This window comes from Euprymna scolopes, chromosome 12 (genome assembly GCF_053919585.1).
Source record: "Euprymna scolopes isolate OS-2025 chromosome 12, ASM5391958v1, whole genome shotgun sequence".
In the NCBI taxonomy this organism is placed as follows: domain Eukaryota; kingdom Metazoa; phylum Mollusca; class Cephalopoda; order Sepiida; family Sepiolidae; genus Euprymna; species Euprymna scolopes.
Genome location: NC_136493.1, coordinates 15,477,404 through 15,490,070, shown reverse-complemented (window position 1 = coordinate 15,490,070; position 12,667 = coordinate 15,477,404).

Genomic DNA, 12,667 nt, shown 5'->3' with positions numbered 1-12,667 from the left:
TTTTACAGTAACATTACGAAAAAAGCCCCTAAATTAATGAATTCGATATAACTCGAAGAAAAATGAATTCTCGCATACTATTCTGGAAATTAAAGATTCAATTAGATTCCTATTTCAGTCACCTAAATTATTTAGGGTGAAATGAGTTTAGGAATTTATAGCCAAACCTAAATATTTTTTTGCTTAAAAAATAGCATTAATACAGTAAGTTAGGTAAAATTTGCATAGAATGCTCTGCTTTACGGTTGTTGTAACAATGGAATGGAAATATGAATTTCGTTCCCTTTTAAATTCGGTACATTTTTACATTACGTCCAACTCATCGTTCACATTCGACACATCAACTTTTATAGCTTTTCGAGTATGCTGGCAAGGTTAGGGGGTTCTATTCCGAAAGCCGTTCTTAACATGGGTAGATTGGTAGGTGTGTCAGAAAATAGTGAATAATTCCACCCCGTTTTTCCAAGCTTATAACTCCTCGAAAAATGTAACTCAAGCCCTATTTTTTTCAATTAAGGGAGCAAGGACCAAGGTTTCATTAAAAAAAGAAGCAAAACACACAAACAACGTGTTTCAAAAAAAAAAAAAGGTTTCAAACTTCGGACTTTACAGGGGTAAATTTCTAAAAAACAATACTTTTTTTGTTTTAAATTTGAATATATTATTTATTGACCATTTCTCTTCAATTTGTGATATATAACACTGTGGTGAGTAAATTATTTACTTTTTAATAGACATATCAAAATGGGAGGCGTGAATAATTCGACCTCCTGTTTTTCCAAGCTTATAACTCCTCGAAAAATGTAATGCAAGCCCTAATTATTTTTCAATTAAAGGAGCAAGGATCAAGGTTTTATAAGAAAACAAAAACAAAAGAAAAAAACTAACAACGTGGTTTAAAAAAACAGGTTTTAAACTTCGAACTTTACAGGTGAATTTCTAAAAAAAACACTACTTTTTTGTTTTAAATTTGAATATATTGCTTATTGACCTTTTCTCTTCAATTTGTGATATATAAAACTTTGGTGAGTAAATTAATTATGTACTTTTTAATAGACACTTGAAAATGGGGGGGGCGTGAATTAAAAAAACGTTTGTCTAAAATATTATATTCGGTTTATTGGAAAGGGCATAAAATTTCACATTGACCCTAAAAATATCGTAAAAATAGAATCAATAGAAAATTCTGATAGATTTTTAAAGTTTAAAAATTGAAAAATATTGAGTTCGTAAAATTCATTAGTTTTTTTTTAAATATTTCTATTACTTTTAAAACAACTTTATTAGTATATTTTGAAAGTATAATCCATAAAGAAAATAAACAACCCACTTTTAAAAGAGAAATTACGAGATTTTTATATTTTATTCGCAGTTTCGTGATTAGGGTGTAAAAAATTCTGATACATCTACTAGATTAGAGTGTTTATTCGTTGTAAACGTACCGTACAACCTATAAATCTCGACATTTCCAATGTGAATGGTAAGCTGGACTTATGTAAAAATTAACAAAAAGATATACCAAACTGACTTTTTCGTTTAAAAATGGAATTATTTCCCTTTCGTTATTAACTTTTTTCTTTTTTTTAATAAATATTTTGTGTTTTATATACATAAAGTACAATTGTTGAATGTTACTGTTTTGATTATATTCGTTTTAGGGGGGCACAATTAAAAAATTAAGAAAGATTAGAACGAAGCGAAATTTAAGTTTCCATTCCATTTTTACAACAACCGTAAAACAGCGCATACTCAGAAAGTTTTATCGTAATTTATAAGCATTGTGTTGAAACACTAAATCATCATTTTATTATTTTTTTGTATAATTAATGATGGAAGAATTTTCTGTTTATTTTCTGAACATATGTTAAAAAAATAATAATTAGGACATTCTCTTGAAAAAAGAATCAACTTTTTCTCTACTTTCACATAACTATTTACAGTGTTCATCTGTTCTTTTTATAATAAAAATTCCGTTTTCAAAGAAGAAAAGTGCAAGTTTTCCTGAAAAAAAAACTTTCACCAAACATTTTATGGTAAAAAAATTCATCTTTTTTTGGGGAAAAATAACAACTTTTATTGATTATAAAAATTGCAAGAAATAATAAAAGTAAATAAACGAACAAAATACAATTTTCCTTGAGGAATGTGTTCATTTTAACAAACTAAACCACAGCAACGCGTGGTCGGGTACAGCTAGTATATATATATATATATATATATATATATATATATATATATATATATATATATATAAACAAACAAATAAAAAAAGAAGAATGAGCTTTTCTCTATGGCAGTTATAATTTATATATTTATACGACTGAGGTGTCAGCGCAATACTATTTGAATTTTTAATATTAAAGAATTATATATCAGTATCTATTTTTAGTTGAGTAGGGTTTCTGGTTCCATAAACGAAGATGTTTATGGTTTGACAAGCGGAACTCAGATTAATGGACGGAGTAACATAATACAAACACACACACACATATATTTATATATTTGTATGTGTATGTATATATATAGAGACAGAGTGAGTGAGAGAGAGAGATAAAAAGAGAGAAAGAAAAGGAGTGAACTAAAAAGAAGAAAGGAACAGAGTAAATAAAAATCGATAAATAGATACTCATGTTGTATGGCTAGGTTTTCTTCAATTTATTTCATATACACAAAATGTGCAGTTGCTTGTTTATACAATCTTTCTATACCAAGCCGCAACAATTAAATTGTCGCCCTAATAAAGACAGCACGATTCCATTTCTGTTTAATAAAAACAGGGTTTCTTTTTTGGTGCAGATCACCAAATACTTAGCCAGTTTTGCAAAAATCCCAAGATCGACAGGATTTTTTCACCATGTCTGAAAGTGACACCCCGTTCAACAAGTGGGATCGAAGAGGCGCCACTGTAAAACTCATGCACTCCACCAACCCATGTTTTAACAACAGAACCATTGCCAGCAGCCTCTAAGTGTATCGCTAGATTGTCACGAATAACAGGGACGTGCGCAGAGTAATGAAAAAAAATCGGGCCACAGTTATGGTTTTTGGTATTGTCTGAAGTTAAGGCCATATCATGCCACTTGCTATCTTCGAACTACGCTTCATTGTCGACAGAAAAGTGTAGCTGGATATAGTGAAAAGTGTGGGGATACATGGCTGTAATCAGGTGGCCGCTATCAGAACCGGCCCACAAGTTCAAAGAGACCAATCTTTGGCTTCAGAAAGAGTGCGACGATGTAAAACCTATCTCTCACTGTCACCACTTTTTCTCCAGGCCTACACCCTCTAGACTACTTCGTTTACGTCGAAAACATAACAAACATGGGCATCCCGCAATAGCAAAGGCAGTATGACCGCCGTCATTCACCGAGTATCCGCTGAACTTCCGATAGCGCTGTGAGTTCTAAACCCATATGGAGGAGGTTAGTGAGACTGAAGTTTGCTACATTAGACGTCAGCTCTACTTCATAATCAACTTTCCTGAATTATTTTTAAAACAAAACTTTAAAAATAAAACTGAAGCGTGGTTTTTGTTTCGGGTGACACTTTTATCATTCCACCATGTTTGTATCTATTATGTATAGAGACAGAAAAAGAAAAAAAGTTAGTGGAAGACTATGCTGAAGACGATAAACAGAACAGCCGGCAAACAGGTTGCTAGAGACATGTCAACAAAGCACCTGGATTAATGAAACCATTTCCTATGTTCTGATGAGAGGCAAATTTATTTGTCTGTTTCCGATGTCTTCAGAGAGACGGCGACCAGGTGAGGAGCACAAAGACATGTTTGTCATGATTAGCCTAAAGCATGGTGATGGGACTGTCATGATCATGGGCTGCATGAGTGCTGAAGCGTTGAATAAGTACATTTTATTGAGGAAAACACGAACCCCGACATGAAATGTGAAATATTGCCGAAGAAAATAATCCCTTCACTCCAACAACTGGATCACAGACCAATGTTCCTGCATGACAATGATCCAAAACTCAGATCTAAGACGACCATGTAATTACAGAAGAGATTTAGTGATAAAGGTGATGGATTACCCAAACATATCTCCAAAATTCAACCCAACAGATTATATTGTGTGGATCCTCAAGTGTTATGGAAGAATGGAATGGCTTACTCTAAAGTTCTAGTAACCTTGGCACTTGGAAGTGCTTGGGTGCGATGTATGGCAATGCAATTAGAGTGTGTCGACCTTCGTCTGCGGGGGGTTGACGGTATCGGATTGCCACTTCCTGGCTGCTGTTTCCGGCTGGTAGTACGAAACCCCTAACTCTTTGGTAGCGCTTAGAGTCGCTGCTCTATCAACAGTTGTATAATATTGGGATATTTGTAGTGTCATGTTGCGCATGAAAGGAGGTCCTGCACACATTCCTGGTGGACTCTCCTGAGGCCACAATCCTAGTAAATGAAAGGTCAGCTTATGGTCTGCTTGTATCTGGCATTCACGTTAAACACATGTTCAGGACCCTTTACATAAACTGAAACTCGTCAAAAATGATGACGGTACATTAAAAAAAATTACGATTAAACCAAGCTTAAACTTAAACAAATCAACTCGTCCTCTTCATTGAGGCTTGCATTTACGAATATCCGAACTAATGTATATGATGTTGAAGCAAATACCCCGGAAACCTTAACACTAATTGAGACTAACCTACATTTTTCAATCCCATCTAACTATTTTAACATGCCTGGATATCTCCTACTCTTGCGCGTGGCACAATGACGTAGCTCCTTTTGAGGGAGCTGGGGTCTTCTACATTAATTAAGCTTGTGTCTAACTTGATCTGCACTGGTGCAGTGCAACTGTGTTAAACAGGTGTTTGTGATTTTAAAATGTTCTGTTATAACTAAAGCCAAGAATGACAGTTTGTTTATAATATTGAACCAAGGCAAAACGATATAAGATTTAATAAATTGAGAGGTCAAAGCTGGAGAACGCGTCATCGAGGCATTCTAAAACAAAACAATGTTTAACATGTATGAATTTTCTCTTGTAATACCCTTCTCTCTTTTTATGCCCTTCTCCCGTTCTCTCTCGCTCTCTCTTTCTTTCTCTATTTCTCTCATGCACTCCCTTTCTCTTTCTTTCAAGGAAGAAAGAGAGAATTGAAATATAATTTCATTGTTGTAAAAACAGTTGAAGCATTGCACAACGTATATGCGGAACATAGTAATTAGGTGTGCACGCAATAGGTCGACTAAATATATCTCCCACTTGTTAACAGTAAAATACATTATATAGTTTTTATAAAAATGAATTTGTTCGCTATTTCTGTACAAGTGTTCGATTTCAGCATGCCATTAATTCCGACGATGGGAAGATACCTGTAACGACACAATGAAGAACCGACCCGTGCCAGCCAGTTATAGCTGACGACATATCATGCCGTTGCCGTTGATGTTTCCAACATGTGCCTAATGCTAGATATCGTCAGATATCGCTTATTCCTCGGGGAGCTGGTTGCGTTCCTAAGACGTTCCTCAACCAAGTAACCTTCCCGGGGAGCGATAGTATCATACCGTATGGACTCTGACATATATATGCACGGACTTGTAGTTTATATTCAAAACACCCTCACTCACCTTGACTAGAAAAACAAACTTAAATTGGACGATCAAGCCTTTATGTGCTTTAGATTTAACATGCATCATAACATTAGCTACTTTTATTTTCTTTACTGCTCCCCCTCAACCAAGGACGTCGCCCTAATAAACAAAGTCTCTGACAGCATAGATACAGTAATCTCTCTTGACACTAGCGCACAAGTGCATGTATTTGTTGACTTCAATGCCCACCACAGTAACTGGTTTGGATTCCTTACTTACACAGACGCAGCTGGTAGCACATCACATCATTTCTCTATACATAATTCCCTATCACAGATTGTTTCGTTTCCAGCCCGTTTCCCAGACCAGAAAGAAAAAACACTTTCTCTATGATTGTATAACGAATACCCACAACCCATTGGGAACGCTGATTATGCAGTGATAATGGTTTAAATCTCCCTAACCCTTAGAGCTAAAACTGAAAAGCCATTGCTTAAAACAACGAGAGATTATAAACAGGGTAGGCATCAGGGATCTCATCAGAGATGCCGCATCGGAATATATCCTTTCTCTTCCGGCTGAACGGTGCGCAATTCAAACCACCGAATGGTTCAAAACGGCAATTGACGAACATATTCACAATCAGAAATTTTATAGTAAGCCTTACTCTCCCCAATATTTTACTTCTACTTGTGCAGCTGTCATTGCGCAAAGGTCGCATGCGTACAACAGACGTAACCGACATAAGTCTAGTTCAAATAGACAGAAGTATATAGAAGCCAGAAGTAGCTATAAGAAAGAAATAGCGACAGCTAAGGGAGAATTTACTGAAATCACCAAAAACGCATCGAAGCTCAGAAATTAGGAACACGTGATTTCTGGAAAATCGACAACAGTGTAGTAAATAATGGGCAATCAACAATTTCACCACTAACCAACAATCATGAAGTTGTTTGCTCTGTAACCGAGAAGGCTAACCTGCTTGACAGTCAGTTTGCTTCAAACTCCACACTGGACCCTACTAACCACCCCTCCCTGACTTTCCTTTACGGACAGATGCCACACTAGACGATCTGAAAATCACCCCTCCTCAGGGGCATTCTATTATAAAAAATCTTGACACTACAAACCATGTGGACCTGCTCTCCTCCCGGTTGTGCTATTAAAAAAGTGCTCCGCCAAAGTAGCTCCAATTCCTCTATACTTTACAGCAAATGCTTAATTAATCTTGCTTCCCTGACTGCTGGAAATGTACTTCTGTTGAAAACTGCTTCTGTAGTACCAGTTTTCAAGAATTCCAGCGAAAAAAACCGACCCAGTAAATTACCGCCCCATTAGCCTCCTCCCATTTTTGCCAAAATATTTGAGTCCATAATTAACTAGGCTCTGATCCATCACCTTACAGATACTAAACTTCCGACTGAGCAACAATATGGAGTTACGCAGTGGCATTCCACAGCAGACATCCTAACTATAATCTCTGAACGTATATACCATTCAGTTTATTTCTACTTGTTCAGCTGCCATAGCGGAAAGGCAGCATGCGTACCGCAAATTTCACCGACATAAGTCTACATCAAACAGACGGAAGTATATAGAAGCCAGAAGTAACTGTAAGAAAGAAATAGCAACAGCTAGGAGAGAGTTTACTGAAACCGCCAAAAAACGCATCGAAGTACAGAATTTAGGACCGCGTGACTTCTGGAAAATCTACAACAGTGTAGTAAATTATGGGAAATCAACAATACCCACACTATCAAATAAACATGAGGTAGTTTGCACAGCAACCAAGAAGGCTAACATGATTGCCAGTCAGTTTGCCTCCAACTCCACACTGGACCCTGACACCACACCCTCCCTGACTTTCCTTTGCGGACAGACATCACACCAGATGATCTGAAAATCACCCCTCCTCAGAGGCATTCTATTATAAAAAATCTTGCCACTTCAAAAGCAAAGTAACCTGATCTAATCCCGGCTGTGCTATCAAAAACGAGGTCCGCCGAAGTAACTCCAGTTCTCTACAAATTTTCTAACAAATGCTTTAATGAATCTTGCTTTCCTGACTGCTGGAAAACTAGTTCTGTTGTGCCAGTTTTCAAGAATTCTGGCGAACGAACTGACACATTAAATTATCGACCCATTAGCATCCTCAAAATGTTCGTCAAAATATTTGAGTCCATAATTAACCAAGCTGTAGTCCACCCCATTACAAATGCTAAACTACTGACCGACCAAAAATATGGATTTAGGCAAGCCTCTTCCACAGCAGATATCCTAACTTTGATCTTTTAACGTATATACCATTCACTTGACAATGCAGGGGAGTGTACAGCGATAGCTCCAGATATATCTAAGGCTTATGACAGGTTATGGCATGAAGGTCTTCTCAGGAAGATAAGATCGTACGGTATCATTGGGCAGATACTTAACCTTATTAAATCCTTCCTGGATGAGTGAAAAATCCAGGTTTCATCGACGGTCCTGCATCTAAAAAATATGATATAAATGCGAAAATGCTTCAGGAATCTATCATGGGACCATTGTCATTCCTAATATCCAGAAATGGCCTACCTGACAAATTTGTCTCTGAGATTGGTATATATGCTGATGACACCACGCTCTATAACAGCCACGACAGGAAAACAAATTAACCCATATCTAAGGGAATGGCAAAAATACTGGAGGGAGACTTAAAATCTGTAGTGGAATGGGGACAAAAATGGATGCTCACATTCAATGATGCCAAGACTAAACTTGTTTCCTTCAATAATTACAAGAAACCTTCTCTTCCACCAACTGCAATGTCCAAGAACACATTACCCGAAAGTACTTCCTTTAAACTCCTCGGCGTTATTTTTACAGCAAACATGGTTTGGAACAATAACATTGAGAACATTGCTAAGAAGACAGACTCTCTGTACCGTGCTAGAAAGCTACTAACGCCCGAAAGCACCGGGTACTTCTATAAAGCCACCATTCACCCATGTATCGACTATTGCTGTCATATTTGGGCTGGTGCATCTGCTACTAGTCTCTTTAACGCTGTTCAAAAGAGAGTAGCCAACCTGATAGGTCCTGAACTGTCATCGAAGCTTCAGCCTCTGTCTCATCGACGAAATGTAGCATCCCTATGCCTGTTCTACAAGTATTTTAATGGTGAATGCTCTGACGAACTACAAGCACATTAACCCTCTCGATGTAAATACCCGGACAAACCCGACAAGCGGCTAAATCCCAGCCCTACACAGTAGATATCCCTAGATGTAAGAGAGCCTTCTACTCTAGTAGTTTCTTCCCCAGAACTGCTTGACTTTGGAATTCCTTTCCGGATCCCTGCTTCCCCAACTGTACTGACATTCAGAAGTTCAAGTGTAAAATGAACCGACATCTTGCTGGCCAACTCCCTACATAGTACCTCTGTAGCTTAGGTCCTTGATAGTATCTCCCTACAAAAAATTGGCGATGTGCCTAGTTTGGGGTAAAAATGTAATTAAAAACAACTCTATACTCCAGAGAGCAAAGAATGTTCTCGTTAATGACGGTTGATACACAAACTATTTACAATTGATACGATGTATTTTACTACTGAGAGTTTGCCTAGGGTGATGTACTCAATTTTTGTTTACAGATTTGTTCAGATTTTCAAGATCACGTATTTATTTATTTTGACTAGAAACAATTAACTGTGCTATATTGGCTGCATACACGCTACTTTTATTAAATTAGCCCTGTTATATAAGTTGCACATCCTACTTTTCATTCTGTCAAAGTGTCATTTTGTCAGTGGTGTCCTTTGAAAAGATATATTTAAATATATGTAGAAATGTGAAGGGTGTAATAATGTTTGTTGTATACTGTATATATATATATATATATATATATATATATATATATATATATATATATATATGGGGGTGTATAAATATAGTGATATATCTGTAGATACAGAGAGACAAATAGAGAAAGAGAGAGACATACGCTTATGATTCTATTACACGTAGTTTATATTTAATGTTTTCTATTCAATAGGTCAATACATTTTAGTCGTTTTTAACATTTCATATGCAGCATTTCAAACGACTCATGAATAATTCATTATGTATACATTCTTATTTAATACTTATGTGTATTGTAATTTACTCCTATCTGCACGTTGACATTTCGTTTCATATACTTTAATTGATTTTACTAGAAAGGAAAAAATGATGATACTATCGCTTGATACTAAAGAGTTTATTTTTTTATCAGACTGTATAACTGCAAAATGTGACTCTTTATTTCCCCAGACAAGTTAATATGCAGAAAAGCACAGAAATATAGAAACGAAAAGAAAATATTTACAATTCAATAATAAAATCTTCTTACTTTTTATGTTCTTGCTACATTACACTAAAAGGGACGATTGCTTACAATATTCAAATATTTATTTTACGAGCAGACATAAATAATTCATGTTTCATGCAACAAAACACAGATACGTTATATAGTAGTTGAGACAGTGTCTGTTAAAAAGTATACTTCAATGCAAACATCTAAATATGTATATATATATATGTATTGCTTACTAAAAAGTATACTTCAATGCAAACATCTAAATATAAATATAAATTAATATATATATATATATATATATATATATATATATATATATATATATATATATATATATATATATTGCTTACTATAGATATTTTGCCGATGATCAGAATTATTTTTTACAGCAGCATAGAATATCGCTGCGGTTTATAGTGATTTAGAAGGCGTTATTCTAATGAATTTAGTGTTCTTCGATGAAATTTTAATTGGACAATCGATAGAAACGCTATTCAAAAAATACGCCTGGAAAACCAACGATAAATAATTGACTAAATTACTCTAAACCTACTTCATATTTTCAAAGGTTTTTAATTAAGTCATGTTATCCGTATGTTTCAGATTCATCGAACTACTGTTCTCATTTTGAGCCTGATCTTCACAACGTTTAAATCGATGTAATCTCCGACTTTCTTCAGGTGTAGCTTATCGAATTTTGGAATGTTTCCGTCGAACTCGGGAATATGGACGGAATTTCAAGTCGAAACCTTTATTTGCATCAAAGGGATAGAAAGCATTTTTTCTCAGCCATGGCTGGATAGAGGTCCTAACTAATTTGCAATTGATTATTCGGTCGCCAGCACTGAGGATTGCACCTTCCAAGCACTGCAGCCCGGGTCTTCTATCACACTCCACATAAGAACACTCGTTCGATGGATGCACATAATACAAATAAACAATCTTCACCTCAAAAAATCAGAAACATCGATTCATTTTATATCCCGAATACCAAAAACCATGTACGTTGTTTTAATTTATTTTCTTACGAGCATTTCCCGGTAAAAAAATAATCGCTTTTCCTTCTTGCATCAATGTATATAACATAATGATAAAATAATATTACTTAAAAAATAAATATGCGTTATAATAAATTCTACTAATGCGTAATTTCCTATTCTTCTGTAACATATTAATAACTAAATAAATTAAATGAGAAAAAATAAATAAAATGGAAGTAGCTCCTATTAATATTATACTTACTAAAAATTGTAACAAATGTGAAAAAGATAAGATCTTTATGATTCCAAATCTAGTGTGAATGAATTTATAAGTCATGGTTAGCTCATGGGCAGTTTCCAGTTTGCGACAGTTTGCGACATTTTTCGCATCACACCAGATCTGGAGAGATTTCTTAGATGGAAGATTAGCTGAGCAACGGGACGACAAGGATATCTAGGATATATACATAAGGTGTGGACGTTAGTATTTAGAAGGTAGTTTTACATGATACCACACGTCTTCGACCACCAACTGATCTATACACAATGTGTTAAAGTCTGTGTAGTATTTTGTGACTTTGCGTTGTTATATTTAATACTAGCATGGGAGCCCGGCGTTGCCCGGGTGTTTGGATGTGTATGTTGAACAAAAAAAAAAGTGGTAGTAGGAAGGCAGGCTCGAACTCGTACCGCAAAGGAGGAAAAGGATGGGGTAAACCTAACGTTTATGCTGTTACGACCACCGCCAAACCGGAAGCGACCCTTTTTAACATTAAGGCTAGACAATCTAAAGAACAGGATACCTTTAGAAAATATCGGCGAAAAAAGTGACCCTCCTGTAGAAATGTGGCTAGTTGAAGAAAATATTAATGTTTTTAGTCAATTTTTCGATATTTGCGGTATGAAAGATCGAACTTCAACACAATACTGATCTTGATAAAATCCATCGCCTCTATTGAAAGTTTAAGGCAGACGTGCAAACAGACATACATTTATATATTGGTAACTAAAATTTTTCGACCCAAACTGATGAGAAAGTTTGCCCTATCTATGAATACACTTTATGTAAAAATTCAAATATTTAGACCAGAAATTGTCTGAGTGATTGGGAAGAGACCGCAGAGGTAATTTTTTGATAACTTGGACCCTATTATGACCCCTTAAACTTTATTGTTTTGGGCTCAAATAAAGTTATTAAGTTAGATCCATGTCCAAGAAACCTATATGTAAAATTCCAAGTGCGTAGACCCAAAATTGTCGGAGGAGATTGGTAGAGTTCTCAAAGGTCAAATCGTTGAACATTGACCCCTTAATCGCCAAATTTCTGGCCACAAATCGATCACATCGACTTTCCAAAATCTCAGTAACCTGTATATCAAATTTCGAGTCTGTAGACTAATAATTTATAGAGTTATTGCGTAGGGAAATGTACACAGACACACAGATACACTGACACACAGACACACATACACTTTCACTTTTATATATACAGATTTCTTACCAACAAACCCTTGCCCGGTCGCATTAACTGATATAAGAGAAAACACGGCAACAACGGGAGCAGATAAAGATGAATAAAGCAAACCAGCGTAAACAGTGTTAGGTCAACGATTGTCGCGCGGGGTCCACATGGTTTCACGCTACATGTTTATTCGCATGAAATGAAGGAGATCAATTTATCACACCATTAAGCTTGACCAAATAACGGATTATATTATGAGAATTCGAATATGCAGTTTCTTGTCTTCATAAGAATGATGTTATCTGTTTCTCGTTATGTAAATTAACAAGA